A 14,124-nucleotide genomic window follows, 5' to 3' on the forward strand; every position below is an offset into this window, starting at 1 on the left:
CTATTTTTCTATCACTTATGTAAGCAGACTTTTATTTTTGTTGGGGTGTGTCTCTAAATCATCTGTTCATGGACTATCTCACTGAAGGCCAGCCTTGGCTTGGGTGAGGGTGCCTTCTTTTGTTAATAAAAGATGATTTAATTCTTAAAAAAAAAAAAGAAACTGTGTCTGTGAAATTTAGTCAGCAATATACTGAAAGAAGAATGAAAATGTCCAGATTAGTGGAATTAGAAACAAAGAATTTACAGCTGGAACTACTTAGAGATGGTGATGGTGATGGTGATGGTGGTGTTGGTAGTGATGATGGCAATGATGCCTTAATAAGTGATGATTCAAAGGTGTACCTACCTATTCATTGTTCATCAACTTTTTACATCCTTATCTTTGTCACCGGAATAAAAAAAGATTAAATTATTTTAGAATAATATGCAATATAATTTAGGGAAAACAAGTTGGTTTGAGTAGTTTTACATTTGTGTATGATAGATTGATAGATTGATTTATCTATATACAAGAATTCAGTAACACTTCACTATTGGGAAAGTAGGAGCTTTTCATCAGATCTCTTTCTAAACGAATGACAGATTTATAACAGCTGCCATTATTTTCAAAATGAGAGGTCATTCTCTTCTATAACAGTCATAATTGCATGCTGAGGACATCAAAGAAGGTACCAAAGGTGAATCATTGATTCAGTCTAAATGACACAATACAAACAGGTTGACGAGTTTCAAACAGCCTTTGTTTTTCTTGCACTTTAACAAATATCAAATTTTACTGAATTTTTCATCGAATCTACTATTGACTAATTTAAGATAGTCCTTTTTTTCATTTTATAGATACTACTTGTATTTCTTTCAGCAAACAGTTTGTATTTCTAAATGAAAGAGTAATACTGCTTTTACAAGGCTGAATTATTTCTTGAAAATCTTAAAACTGTTGAATATAAGCTCTCATTTTTTATTAACTCTTGTCTATTTTATTCATAGATTTGTTGCTATAACCCAATGTGTCTTCCACTTAAGAAATATAGAAAAACATGAGTTGGTAATTTGATATAATGTTATAATTATATCTTTCATCAGGATAATTATATAAAAGTAAATAAAGGTAGAGCTAAGATAAGACTTAATTTAGGATGTCTTTCAATTGTATCATGTTTGTAATTAAAGTACTTTTATAGAATACTAAGGATTATGAGAAGAAAGTAAAGATATTTGGTTTCCTCATAGTTTCGCTTTTAAAAAAAATTAAAGCCCCTCAAGACATGGATTTTTTCATTTGTATAATGAGGAAGAATAGTTTGCTTTAACCTCTGAAGTTATCCTAAAAGTGTTTTTATCCTGAAAGGAGGTTAGCACTTATGGATGAACTTGATGAATCAGCTGACTCATTCTACTTACAAGACAGATTATGAATTAACTAACCCAATGCTGATAGAAAGAATTTGTGTTTCTGTAGTGGGAAATATGTAATTACCCTGTGTTTCTTAAATCACTGAAAAGAAATCTCACACATTGCCAGTCATTAAAAATAAACATCATGAATTATATGTGAATAAACAGCCATGTTGCATGGTGTATATTAGTTTTAAACTATTGCTGTAAATCCCTAAACCTCATTTTTTATGTATACATATGCTCTAACATTCCCTATCTATAGCCCATAGAATTGTTCATTAAAGGATCACCCAACAAAAGCTACCATATATTCCCAGAAACACACACATGCATGTCCAGGTGCAAGTATACAAAAGAAAAGAGACAACTCAAAGTACAAGTTCTTTCTCAGTAGTTAGAGCTTCCTGTTGTAAGTAGTGACAGCACAATCCCAAAGAAGAAAGAAGCTGCAAGAAGCACACATATGGAAGGGCCATACCAAATGTATTCCCCTTTCTTACCTTGGCACCCCCAAGACCTGGGTTCTATTTTAAGTCCCATGATCCTTCAAGAAAAGGAGGAACAGAACTTAAAAGTGTTGCTGCTGGTTGTTGAGATGGCATTCAGCAGTTGAGATCTTCCAGGATATCAAGGGGATGAAAACTCACCATCCTTTTCCAGCAATTGGAAGCTTGATTTACCCCCAGCCCTTGTATAGGAAGGAAACATGTAGGATAGAACAAGAAAGACAAAACATCTGACTTTTGTCATGGCCTATTTGGGGTTGCTTTGTGTCCTGTACTTTGGACCAAAACAGGCCTATGGGAGGTAGCCTGGGGGAGTTAAGTCACAAAAATCATTCATCATTCATCATTCTTTTGCTTGTATTCCAGTAAATCAGTATTTTGTTCATATGGATCAAACTCTGCTAAGAAAATTGACCATATTTATTTCTTGTATTAAGACAACTGTGTCACATAGTGTTGGAATAACAACACTCACTGGGACTTGGAAATCTAGACATATGGGAATTTGTTGCAGTACTAACTAGGCTTTTCTATTATGGGGGAGAGGGAGGAAAAGCACTTCATTGATAAACTTTTCAAACAGGATAATCGTTTTTGTTTTTCTAAGGCAGTGGGGTTAAGTGACTTGCCCAAGATCACACAGCTAGGTAATTATTAAGTGTCTGAGGCAGGATCTGAACTCAGGTCCTCCTGATTCAGGGCCAGTACTCTGTCCACTGCACCATCTAGCTGCCCCTCAAGCAAGATATTCAATGAACATATATGAATTTGAGAAACTTTTGATTTTTTCCAAAAAAAGCCCAGTGAGCTGTTCCTTTGATTTATAATTTATGATAATATGCCCTGAATGATTTTCATATGACTTGATAACATTCTCTTATTTAGTGTTAAATAATGAACTCAGTTACAACTAAAACTGATATGATAGTACAATAGTTTCTGAAATAATGTGATTGCAATTGGCATGCTTTAATCTCATTGTCCATATTCTATAATAACCTCATACTTTAGGTGTTAATAGAATATACTATATGAAAGAAGATGCTTAGAAATACAGGTTTAAATATACCAGATGTTTGTAGTTTTTAGAGTACAGTTCTTTAACTTATTAGTGTGTGCTTCTCAGGTTTTTTTTTTTTGGTTATTTACATACATTACAAAATACCAGCTTTTTAATGCTTACTTTTTTTTTAATAGATATTTCTTAATGTCAGTGACTTAAGTCAGAAGATCTGGAGGTGCTTTCCTGGCTACCATTTACTATTTGTATAACTAGATAAATTATTCAACCTTTCTGAACTTCCAATTCCTTATTTATTCATTGGAAGAAAGTCATAGAACCATGGAACTTATCTGCTCTCGTTCTTAGGTCACCAGTTTCTCAAATTGTAATGAGGAAAGAACTTTTCAACTGTCTAGCATGACTTGAAAAGGAAACCATTTATTGCTGTTCTCATCCTGTTTCCATACAGTCCTGTTCCAGTGCCTGACTAGAGCCCAGAGATGAGCCTAGTCTTTGGCTGGGTCTATCAGCATACTGCTGGCCCTGGCCAATTCTCTCAAATGATCTTCTTTGAGGATGACATTTTATTGATTGCCTCTAGCCCCAGGACATTGCAGAGCCTCCTGAATGAGCTCCATGATCACCCAAGAATTGGTCCTCTATATCCACATAGGAAAATGCAAGAGGACTTACAGTTCCTATTGTCTAGATTATGATGTACCATTCAATGCACAGATACTGTAGATGGACAATGAACTGGAACCTTCAAGTAAAAGAAAAGAAGAAATTCAATTACATTTCAAAAATTGTTCTCTGCTTCTAAAAACCTCAATAGTGTTCTCATGATGTTGCATGTTTGCAAGTCATAGAATAGCACAATCTCTGAAGAATTAGCTGATATTTACTCCAAAGGTAATGGAGAGAGTAAGAAAGTTTGGGCCAGCTTAATGTGTAGTATATTACTAGCAATAAGTCATACCCCAGAAGTGATGAAAGAGGCATTCTTAGAGAGAGAGACGCATAATTGGAAAAGGGGGAAAGGTGGCTTATGACCATATGGTCCATCATTGTCCCACAATAATGAAACAAGGACAAGAGATCTAGAAGGCCCTGGGACATTTAGTGGACCCCCTGTACAAAGTTTGTGACTGGTTGCATGGAATCATCATTTTATTCTTAGATTATCAGAGATTTTATTTAATTCCTATATTTAAAAATTCCCTGCTAAATCACAAATATATCACAGATATTTAAAGACTACTTTTTTCTATTAGATGGCCTTTTGTTACACAGAAATTAATTGAGGCTACTGAAGTCTTTTAATACAAATAAGCTGAAGTAGATATACTTTACAGAGCCATTTAATTTTCAACACTTTATTTAATAATGGCTTCACACCAGAGTATTCAAGACACATTCTTCACATACTAAATGTAAAAAAATTACCTCGAGTTGTATGTTAAATTGCTTTCATGCTTTTGGCATTTTAATGGAAAAACCTTAAAAGTGTGATGCTACCAGTCATCACCACTTCTTCAGCTGACACATTTTCTTTAATAAAAACAGGAAGAAGGAAGCAGCCATTATGAGTATGTTTGGGAAGCTTTGCCAAAACAATTTTATTGCTTTAAAAAGAAAAATCACATTTGTACTCTTCTGTTTACATGTGTTTTGATTCTAAAGGGCAACCCAGCTTGACCCTTCCTGTCTATTTTATCCTACTGAATTAAGCTATAATTTTTTTAATGCAGATTGGCATGATATTATGTGAATTGGGTATATTGGAGAGATAGAGGACATGGTTTTTCTCTGTAACTTAATAAAACCTATGAAATAGGACAAGCTGCATTCTATTAAGGAGGGAAGTGTGACCTATTCATATCAAATTAAGTCCTTCATTAGTATGGCTTTCTAGGACTCACTATGACAGAACATTGGCACATGAGGTTATAAAGTGCACTGAGTATATTTTGTATATATGGTAATTACTACAGCTAAACATTGCATTACTCATATAACCTACTCTTCTCTTGTTTTATAATCATTATTACCAAAAAAAACCCCTCAAAACTAAATGTTCATCTGGCTTCCTTAAACATATACATTGTTTATAAATAAGTACAATTTTTTAAAACTGGAAGAAAGGCTTCAGTGTGCAAAAAAGAAAGAAAATATTCTGAGGAGACCAAAGGGATTCCTGAGTGAACTCCCCTCACATCATTAGCACCTTCTCATTTCATTAGCACCTTGACAGCCATTCCCAAACTCCTTTCCCTTATCAACTTTCTTTTTCCTATAGCCTTCTTTTTCTTGTCTCTTTCCTTCTTCTGAGTTCTCCTTTTCCTCAGAATTAAGTGCTTTTCTTTCATCTCAACTCTTTCCATTTCTGTCTCCTTGGATCTTGCTTTTTGATCCTTCTCCTTAATCTTCAGCCAGTAACAAATTTCTATTGAGCATCTACCATGTAAGTACAGAGTTTGCAATATTGGCCTAAAAGTAACATGGACCCTCTTCACAAAGAGCATAAATATTCAGTTTGGGAGGGCAGCTAAGTGGCATAGTGGATAAAGCACCGGCCTTGGAGTCAGGAGTACCTGAGTTCAAATCTGGTCTCAGACACTTAATAATTACCTAGCTGTGTGGCCTTGGGCAAGCCACTTAACCCCATTGCTTTGAAAAAGCCTAAAAAAAATATTCAGTTGGGGGGACAGGGGAAGGGCAAGGGAATGAGGTAGGAGGGTTGAAAAATGAGGTCAGTTAACAAACATTGATTAAGAACTTACTGTATGAGAAGCACTGTGTGGTGTGTTGAGTATACATAGAGAAGCAAAAACATTCCTTCCCCTCACATTCTAATGAGGCAGAGTAACAGGTGTGTGTGTGTGTGTGTGTGTGTGTGTGTGTGTGTGTGTGTGTGTGTGTGTAAGTTAATCTCACAAGGATGATATCAGCAGCTGGGCAGCAGCAGGGAAGACCTGCAGAAAATGGAATTTGAGATGGATCTTGAAGGAAGCTAGAGAAACTTCAAGGCAGAGAGATGAAGAGGAAGCACATTTGAGACATCAAGGACAGCCAATTAAAAAACATGGAATCAGGAGATAGGATGTCATATTTGAAGAACAACGAACAGATTGTTTTAGCTGGAAAGGGAGTCAGATATAAAAAGGTTAGTAGTAGATTGGGAATAAGTCCAAGTAGTGAAGAGCTCTTTTTATGCCAACCTGAGGCATATCAATATTAGAGGGATCCTCTACCCCTTGACTGCTCCTGTCCCTTGCTCTGGAATCTAAGGATAGACATAAAAGCCAATGAGAAAATCTGAAAACCTCTACCCAAAGATGGGTCTCTCCACCACCAAAACCCATGGTTTAATCATATTTCAAACACCGTTCTTACATTGTAGATGCTCAATAAAAATTTGTTAGCTTCAGATTAAGGAGAAGAACCAAAAAAAAAAGATCCAAGGAGTTAGAAAGGGAAAGATAGAATTGCTATTCATCATGCTTTCCTACCTTTGTTTTACTAATTCCAGCCTAAGCGACAGATCAGGTGTGTGCCCAAAGAGAATGACATGAAAGAATTCATCACAAGTTTACAGTGGAAGTCTAGGCTAGTGGTATAACATCCAACCAGACAGGGTCTGGGCATTGGAAGATGGATCCCAACTGGATCTGGCTTCATAACAAAGGAGGAGAAAAATCACCCAAGTACTTTTTGCAGATCACAAGGTAGATGAGATTCATTTACCTGTCTACTTTCTTTGTGGTGGGATTTCACTTCCTGTAGTGCTTTGGAGAAGACTGAGCAGAAGTCAGTTCTTTGACCTCACCTATCAAATTGATTCTCCTTCTCTTGCATTGCAAAGAGCTCCCCCCTTCACATTCTCAAATCAGTGATATTTGGAACCCAGGTATACTCCATCTGCATTGATGAAATTAGAATTGGACAAATAAAACATGGAAAGAGAAGATGGCCTAAAAAAAACATAGGAGAATACAGATAACAACTAGCATTTATGTAGTACTCTAAAGTCTACAGAACACTCTACATATATAAAACTCATATAAACCCTGGGAAACAGGTGCTATTATTACAGGTAAGGAAACAGTTGAGTAACCTGCTCAGCATCACAAAGCTAATGTCTGAAGCAAGATTTGAACTAGACTGATTAGACTCCATGTCCAGAACTCACCATTATGCCATTTAGCTGTCATATGGAAATAATATTTAATCAACTTTTGTAAGCATAGCTTAGCCCATTTGCTAACCTGGACCAGAAGAAAACAGCCTATAACAGTATATGATGTTAGTAATTCTTGACCATCAGATCTTGTAAAACCCAATCACATTATTACATAGTAAATTTTACATCAATTTTTAAACCAAAGTATTTAGTGTGTGTGTTTGTGTGTGTGTGTGTGTGTGTGTGTATGTATGTAAAGGATAAACAAAAAAAACATTTTGTATTGCTAGAGTATTATTTTATGAGATTATATTGTTTTTGTTGTTGAAGCTCTTTTTTTTCCATTCCAAGTTAATTTCTTTTGCCTTCAGTTTTCTGTTTCCTTTTTGTCATAACTAAGAGAGGGCATGCCAGGCCTGAGGGTCACCAGTATAAAGTCATAGGAGTCAGGAGGTGGAGTGGTGGGCACCACAAGAGAAGCAAGTGAACCAACATATCTGAATCATAAACTGTAGGAAGGAAAATTGAAAAGATGGGAAAGGGGCGGCTAGGTGGTGCAATGGATAAAGCACTCACCCTGGAGTCAGGAGTACCTGGGTTCAAATCTGGTCTCAAACACTTAATAATTAGCTAGCCGTGTGGCCTTGGGCAAGCCACTTAACCCTATTTGCCTTGCAAAAACCTTAAAAAAAAAAAAAAAGATGGGAAAGGCCAAACTGATGAATATCGATTTCATCTTAGCCACTAGAGCCACTAGAGATTATTTAGTATGGGAGTGATCTTTGCATTAAGAAAATCGTCAGGGCAGCTGAGTAGGGAGAGGCCCATCATAGGAAAGCCAGCCAGAAGCCAGTTGCAAGAGATCAGGAGCTGTGGAGCGCTTATACCCAGGAAGTGACTGTGCAAGAGAAGGGAGAGTAGACGGGAGATAGTGGGAAGATTAAAAAAGACTGGGTTTCAAAATAGACTGAAAATATAGAGTGTATTGGGGGTGGGTAGGTGGTACAGTGGATAGAGCACTGGCCCTGGAGTCAGGAGTACCTGAGTTCAAATCAGGCCTCAGACACTTAATAATTACCGAGCCATGTGGCCTTGGGCAAGCCACTTAGCCTCATTTGCCTTGCAAAAAACCTTAAAAAAAATGCAGAGTGTGTGAAAGGCAGGAGAAAGGGAGGTGTGCCTCCTTGAGGGAAGATTTCTGGTTGTGCCCTTGGCCACAATAAGGTTTGGGGAGGGAGTGCAAAATATTGAGTTTAGTTTTGGGCATGTTGCATTTGAGATGCCTGTGGGATATCCATTTTGAATGTACAAAAGGCATCTCTTGATTTGAGGCTAGAGTACATAAGAAAAATTTAAGAATGGATTTTAAGGTCTGAGAATTATCTGAGTAAAGATGATCATTGTCCCCAAGAGAGCTGATGAAATTACTAAGTGAGCTAATCTATAGGGAAAAGAAGAGAGCTGAGGGCAGAACTTTAGGAGATACCCATAATTAGTAAAGATGACATGGATAGAAAGAAAACAAAAGAGACTTTAAAAAGGAACACAAGAGAGATTATTTAGGACACAGCAATCAAAATAATGAAGATTAAGAAATGGTCATTAGAAATCACCATTAGGTTTTAGGTCTTATAATACTGAAATTTGTTTCCATTAGTATATGAAGGATAATGAATTTCTGGTTTATAATTCTTAAAACCTGGTCATGTCTTTCAAAGTTTTCAAAACATGCTAATTTTTTGCAGTATGCAGTTTCTTCCTTTCTTTTTATCATTTTCATTATAATCTGAATTTTTCAATACTTCTCTAGGCTCCTTAAGGTTTGTAATCTCCAATAGCAAAAACTTGGTTCTCTATTGTTATTATTGTTCCTGTAAACATGCATATTACTCAGCTATTTGATCAATGTTTCTTTGTTGTTGTTTTGTCAGCATATTGTTAGTTAAGTTCATTTGGTTGTCATCCATGAAGGGGCCCTTTTGATTCTATACTTGGATTTTCATGATTTCTATCTGAGAACAACCCCTTTTGTTTAAATTCAACAAATCCAGTGATATATATATATATATATATATATATATATATATATATATATATATATATATCTTCTCAACTTTTTACTAGTGCTCTGTGAAGTGATGTCTAACAAAAGTTGAGGGTAGATGTTCTTAAATCTCCTTTCTCAAGGAAAAAAATGTTAATTTTTCTCTAGCTTCCTTTGATCAAGGAACCCTCTGTTTGGGTGCTTTCTATATCTGTTATTCATTTTTCATTTGGAAAACTTGATGCTGAATAGTATTAAATCAGTGTTAATTACTTTAAAATTGTTCTTATCGGATGGCTAGGTGGCATAGTGGATAAAGCACCGTCCTTGGAGTCAGGAGTACCTGGGTTCAAATCCGGTCTCAGACACTTAATAATTACCTAGCTGTGTGGCCTTGGACAAGCCACTTAACCCCATTTGCCTTGCAAAAACCTAAAAAAAAATTGTTCTCATCATTGAGCTTGGACTTCAAGAAGTTGAAAAAATGTCTTGACATTTACAGCTACAGTTTCTCCCTGATAGTCTTAGGCTCGAGTGTCTTTATTATTATTATTATTATCGCATTATCAATGTTATTATCATAATCATCTTTTTCACCTTTTTTGTTTTTTTTCCCCAAGGCAATGGGGTTGTGACTTACCCAGGGTCACACAGCTAGCTAATTATTAAGTGTCTGAGCCTGGATTTGAACTCGGGTCCTCCTGACTCCAAGGGCCAGTGCTCTATCCACTGCGCCATCTAGTTGCCCCTCATTTTCATTTTTTGATGCAAGTCAAATAGAAATGATTCTGGGACAAGTTATTCTATTTTGATTCATATTTAATTTTAATGTCTTATAGAAAATAAATAAATAGATCATGTATTAAACAGAATAATTAAGGGCCAACTTTTGAATTCAAATATATTTGAATTAAAAAATAAATTTTGTAACTATGGTTTTAAAAAAACTGAAAATAGGTAAGCTTTTCACCAATTTGATCTTTTTAAAAAGGAAAACCAAATTACTAGTATCAAAAATAAAAAAGTGAATTTACACTCAATGAAGAAAAATTATCAAGAACTTTAAATAAAACATATAAATATTTACCAAAAAATATAAAATATAAATTAATAGAACAAGAAATAAAGTGTGTTAAGTACATGTCACAAAGATTATATACTCTGATCCACTTGGATTTATCCAAGAATATAGGACAGACTCAATAGTAGGAAAACTGTAAACATAATGATATTAAAAATCTTATGATTATAAGTGGATGCAAAAAAGACTTTTGAAAAGATAAAATATCCAATCCTGTTACTAATATTAGAGAGCATAATAATTAACTGATCTTTCCTTATTATGATGATCAGTAGTATCAGTCTAAAACCAATAAGTATAATAATAATAATAATAATGGAGATAAAGTAGAGATCTTTCTAATAAGATCAAGGGCAAAGCAGGGATATCTTATCACCAGTTATTCAGTATAGTGCTAGAAATGCTGCCTCTAGCAATAAGGTAGGAAAAAGAAATTGAAGAAATATGCATAAGCAAAGAAACAAGATTATAACTTTTCATAGATGATATAAATCCTAGATAGTCAATGGAAGAAACCAAACAAATAGTAATTTCAGCAATATTATAATATATAAAATAAATCTACATGAATCATAAGTTAGGCATCTAAAGATGAATTAAAATCCTGGATCAGACACTTATTAGCTGTGGTATTCTGGACAAGTCACTTCATCTTTGTTTGCCTCGGTTTTCTCATCTGTAAAATGAAGATATAATATAACCTCTCCCAAGGTTATTGTCAAGATCAAATAAGATAATAATTGTAAAACACTTAACACACTGACTCATAGTAAATGCTATGTAAATGTTTGCTGTTACAGTTATTTATTATTGCATAAATCATCAGCATTTCTGTATATTACACACAAAATCCAGCAGGAAGAATTGGAAGTAGAGACTTTTTAAATTACTGTAGTAGGAACATAAATACAAAGCATTCTTTACACAAACAAAAATAAATCTAAATCATTTGAGAAATATCAATGGCTCATAGGTAGACCAAACCAATATAATAAAAATGAGAGTACCAAAATTAATTTACTTATTCTGTGCCATAGCAAAATTCATTTGGAGTTTTAAAAGGTCAAGCATAGAAAGAAAATTAATGAAAAAAATGGAAAAGAATACTACCAGATCTCAAACTGTACTCCAAAGTATTAATTATCCAAGCAATTTGAAATGGATTAAGAAATTGAAAGATTGGTTAGTGGAATACATTAGATGTATAACATAAATAAGCAATTGAGCATAGTAACCTAGTTTTCAATAAACCTCAAAATTTAAGTTATTGAGGCAAGAACTTAATATTTAGCAAAAACTATTCAGAAAAATGAAAAACAGTCTGGAAGAACTGGATAGAGACTAGCATTTCACAGCATGTATCAAGATAAGCTTCTAATAGATACATAAAGTAGACAAAAGGTAGCATCATAAATGAGAGGAGCAAAGAAACTACTTATGAGATCTATGGATAGTGAAGAGTTAATAACCAAACAAGACAGAGAAGGTCACTAAAGATTAAATTTACAATTTTGATTACATGAAATTAAAAAGGGTTTGTAAAAAACAAAATCAGAGCAACTAAAATTAGAAGAGAAGTTAGTAATTGGGAGGGGGAATTTTTGCAGCTAGATTCTCTGATAAAGGTCCTTTTTCCAGACATTTGGAAATTCATTTCAAATTTATAAAAATAATTTCCTAACTAATTAATAAATGGTCATACATATTGAATAGTTGCATAAAACCAAACTAATAATAGCCATGTGAAAATATGTCTATATTATTAATATTTAGAGAAATGAAAATTAAAGCAGCTCTGAGGTTCTACCTCACACCCACAAGATGAGCAAAGTTGACAAAAAAGAAAATTACAAATTCTATAGGAGCCATGAGAAAACAAGTGTATTAATGGAGCTTCAAACAGATTCCAGCCATTTTGGAAAGTAATTTGGCATAATGCCCAAAAAAGCAGTTAAACTAGTGTGTCCCCTTTTTGACCCAGAAATTCCATTACTAGCTCTATAACCCTAAAGTGATCACTGAAAGAGCAAAAGGACCCATTGTATACAGAAAGATCTATAGCATCTCTTTTCATGATAGCAAAGAATTGAAAATTAAGGATGTTTCTCAGGGAATGTTTAAACTAAGGAATGGCTAAACAAGTTATTGAATATGCATTTCATAAACTACAATTAAGTTGTTAGAAATAATGAAAGGGATGAGTTCAAAGAAACCTGAGAAGACTTGTATGAACTGATGCAGAGTAAAGTGAGCATAATCAGGAGCAAATCATATAGTCAGCACAATATTGTAAAGACAAGCAACTTTGAAAGACTTGGGAACTCTGATCAACACAGGGACCAACCACAAATCCAGAAGACTCCTGAGTAAACAGACCCACCCCCTTCTGATAGAGAACTATGAAATCGGAGTACAGATTGAGGCTATTTCCCCCTTTAGTAATTGACTTTGACTTGGCTGGGAGATGGGCTGAAGAAGCAGAAGATCAGTTTTTCTCCTTCCCTCTTCCTTTCACTAACCTGCTTCATCCATCTGAATCCAAATAGTTGGAAGTTCAGAGAAGAAAGAAGAAATGGCATGAAGCCATGCTGTTGCTTCAAATTTAAAGACCCTAAGAGAGAGAAGAGAGAAAATTCAAAAACCATTTAAACTGTGGATCCTTTTTGACCCAGCAGTTCCATTACTAGGTCTATACTAAAGAGATCATTGAAAGAACAAAAGGATCCAGATGTACCAAAAAATAGTTATATCAGCTCTTCTCATGGTGGCAAAGAATAGACATCTAAGGCTGTTTATTAAAATTATGAAGTTTAGAGCTATAAGAGACTTCTCTAGTTTAACTTCATTTAGTTATCTAAAATCCAATTTATTTGTTTCTCAACATGCTTTTATGGTTTTACATTATACTTTGTGTTTTTAGGAAACTTCTTTTTCTTGTCTTTTCATTACTAATGAAAGAAAATCAGACTTATAGCAAAACAATTTAAAAAGGGTGAAATAATCAAAGATTTTGATCCCTGAATGCTACAGAACAGGGAAATATTTAGGGGAGAAGTATTGTATTTTAACATCATGATTGAATTGAAAGAAGAAATTTGATAGCATTTTAGTTAAATGTAAGCTATATTAACAGATGATTTTTAAATCAGACCATCTGTTAAAGCTTGCTAATGTTCTAAGTCTGGAGCAAGAGGTTATTTGTGTTTTCATGCAAATCAGACTTTAGCCAAAATACTCTGGGAAAAAAAAAAACCACAGATGCCTATTAGAAATTCATTATTCCTACATTCATAATCTTCTAAATGCCACAGTCCCTTTCTCTGTGTAATTAAAGTATACTAATATTTATTTAGGTGACTGTTAAATTACTGTATCATCACTGCAGTGTTTTTTGCCCAAAATATCAACCTTTGAATATTCCAGTCAAGTTTGTTCTAAACTTTTCAGTCCTGCTTTTCCAATATAACAACAGTAATATCATTTAGTCTGATTGAGAATCCAGAGATTGTAGCAGAATATATTGGGAGCAGGTGAAAAAGAGTCAAGGAATCTCTCACTCTTCATTCACTATGAAGACTTCATGTTGAAATGGGACTGTTCTGTAATTTTGTTTTATCCTCACAGCATGATTCAAAATACCTAATAAATGTTTGTTATAATCTCATAATTGATTTTTACAACAATAATAACCTCCTTGCATTGTTTTATATTTTGCTTATAGAAGGATAATATTTAACATTTTAATATTAATGTACATTGTCTGGCACATAATTTTTACTTGATCCATTAAGTCTCATTGAATGTAACAAGTCCAATGGACAGGTGTGAAAGGAGACTTTTGGTCATTCTCTTCATTTGCATTTATTTTAGGTAATTGATTAGAAACTGGAATTGGATATGAACTTTT

The 14,124-nt window shown here is 34.3% G+C and overlaps 1 protein-coding gene across 1 annotated transcript in view; it reads left to right on the forward strand.

The window, feature by feature from the left end:
* The window catches only part of ELP4 (elongator acetyltransferase complex subunit 4), a 245,409-nt gene that overhangs the window by 133,445 nt on the left and 97,840 nt on the right, over positions 1-14,124 (forward strand). The window lies entirely within an intron of this gene.

The sequence above is a fragment of the Macrotis lagotis genome, chromosome 3, assembly GCF_037893015.1.
Source record: "Macrotis lagotis isolate mMagLag1 chromosome 3, bilby.v1.9.chrom.fasta, whole genome shotgun sequence".
Taxonomy (NCBI): Eukaryota; Metazoa; Chordata; class Mammalia; order Peramelemorphia; family Peramelidae; genus Macrotis; species Macrotis lagotis.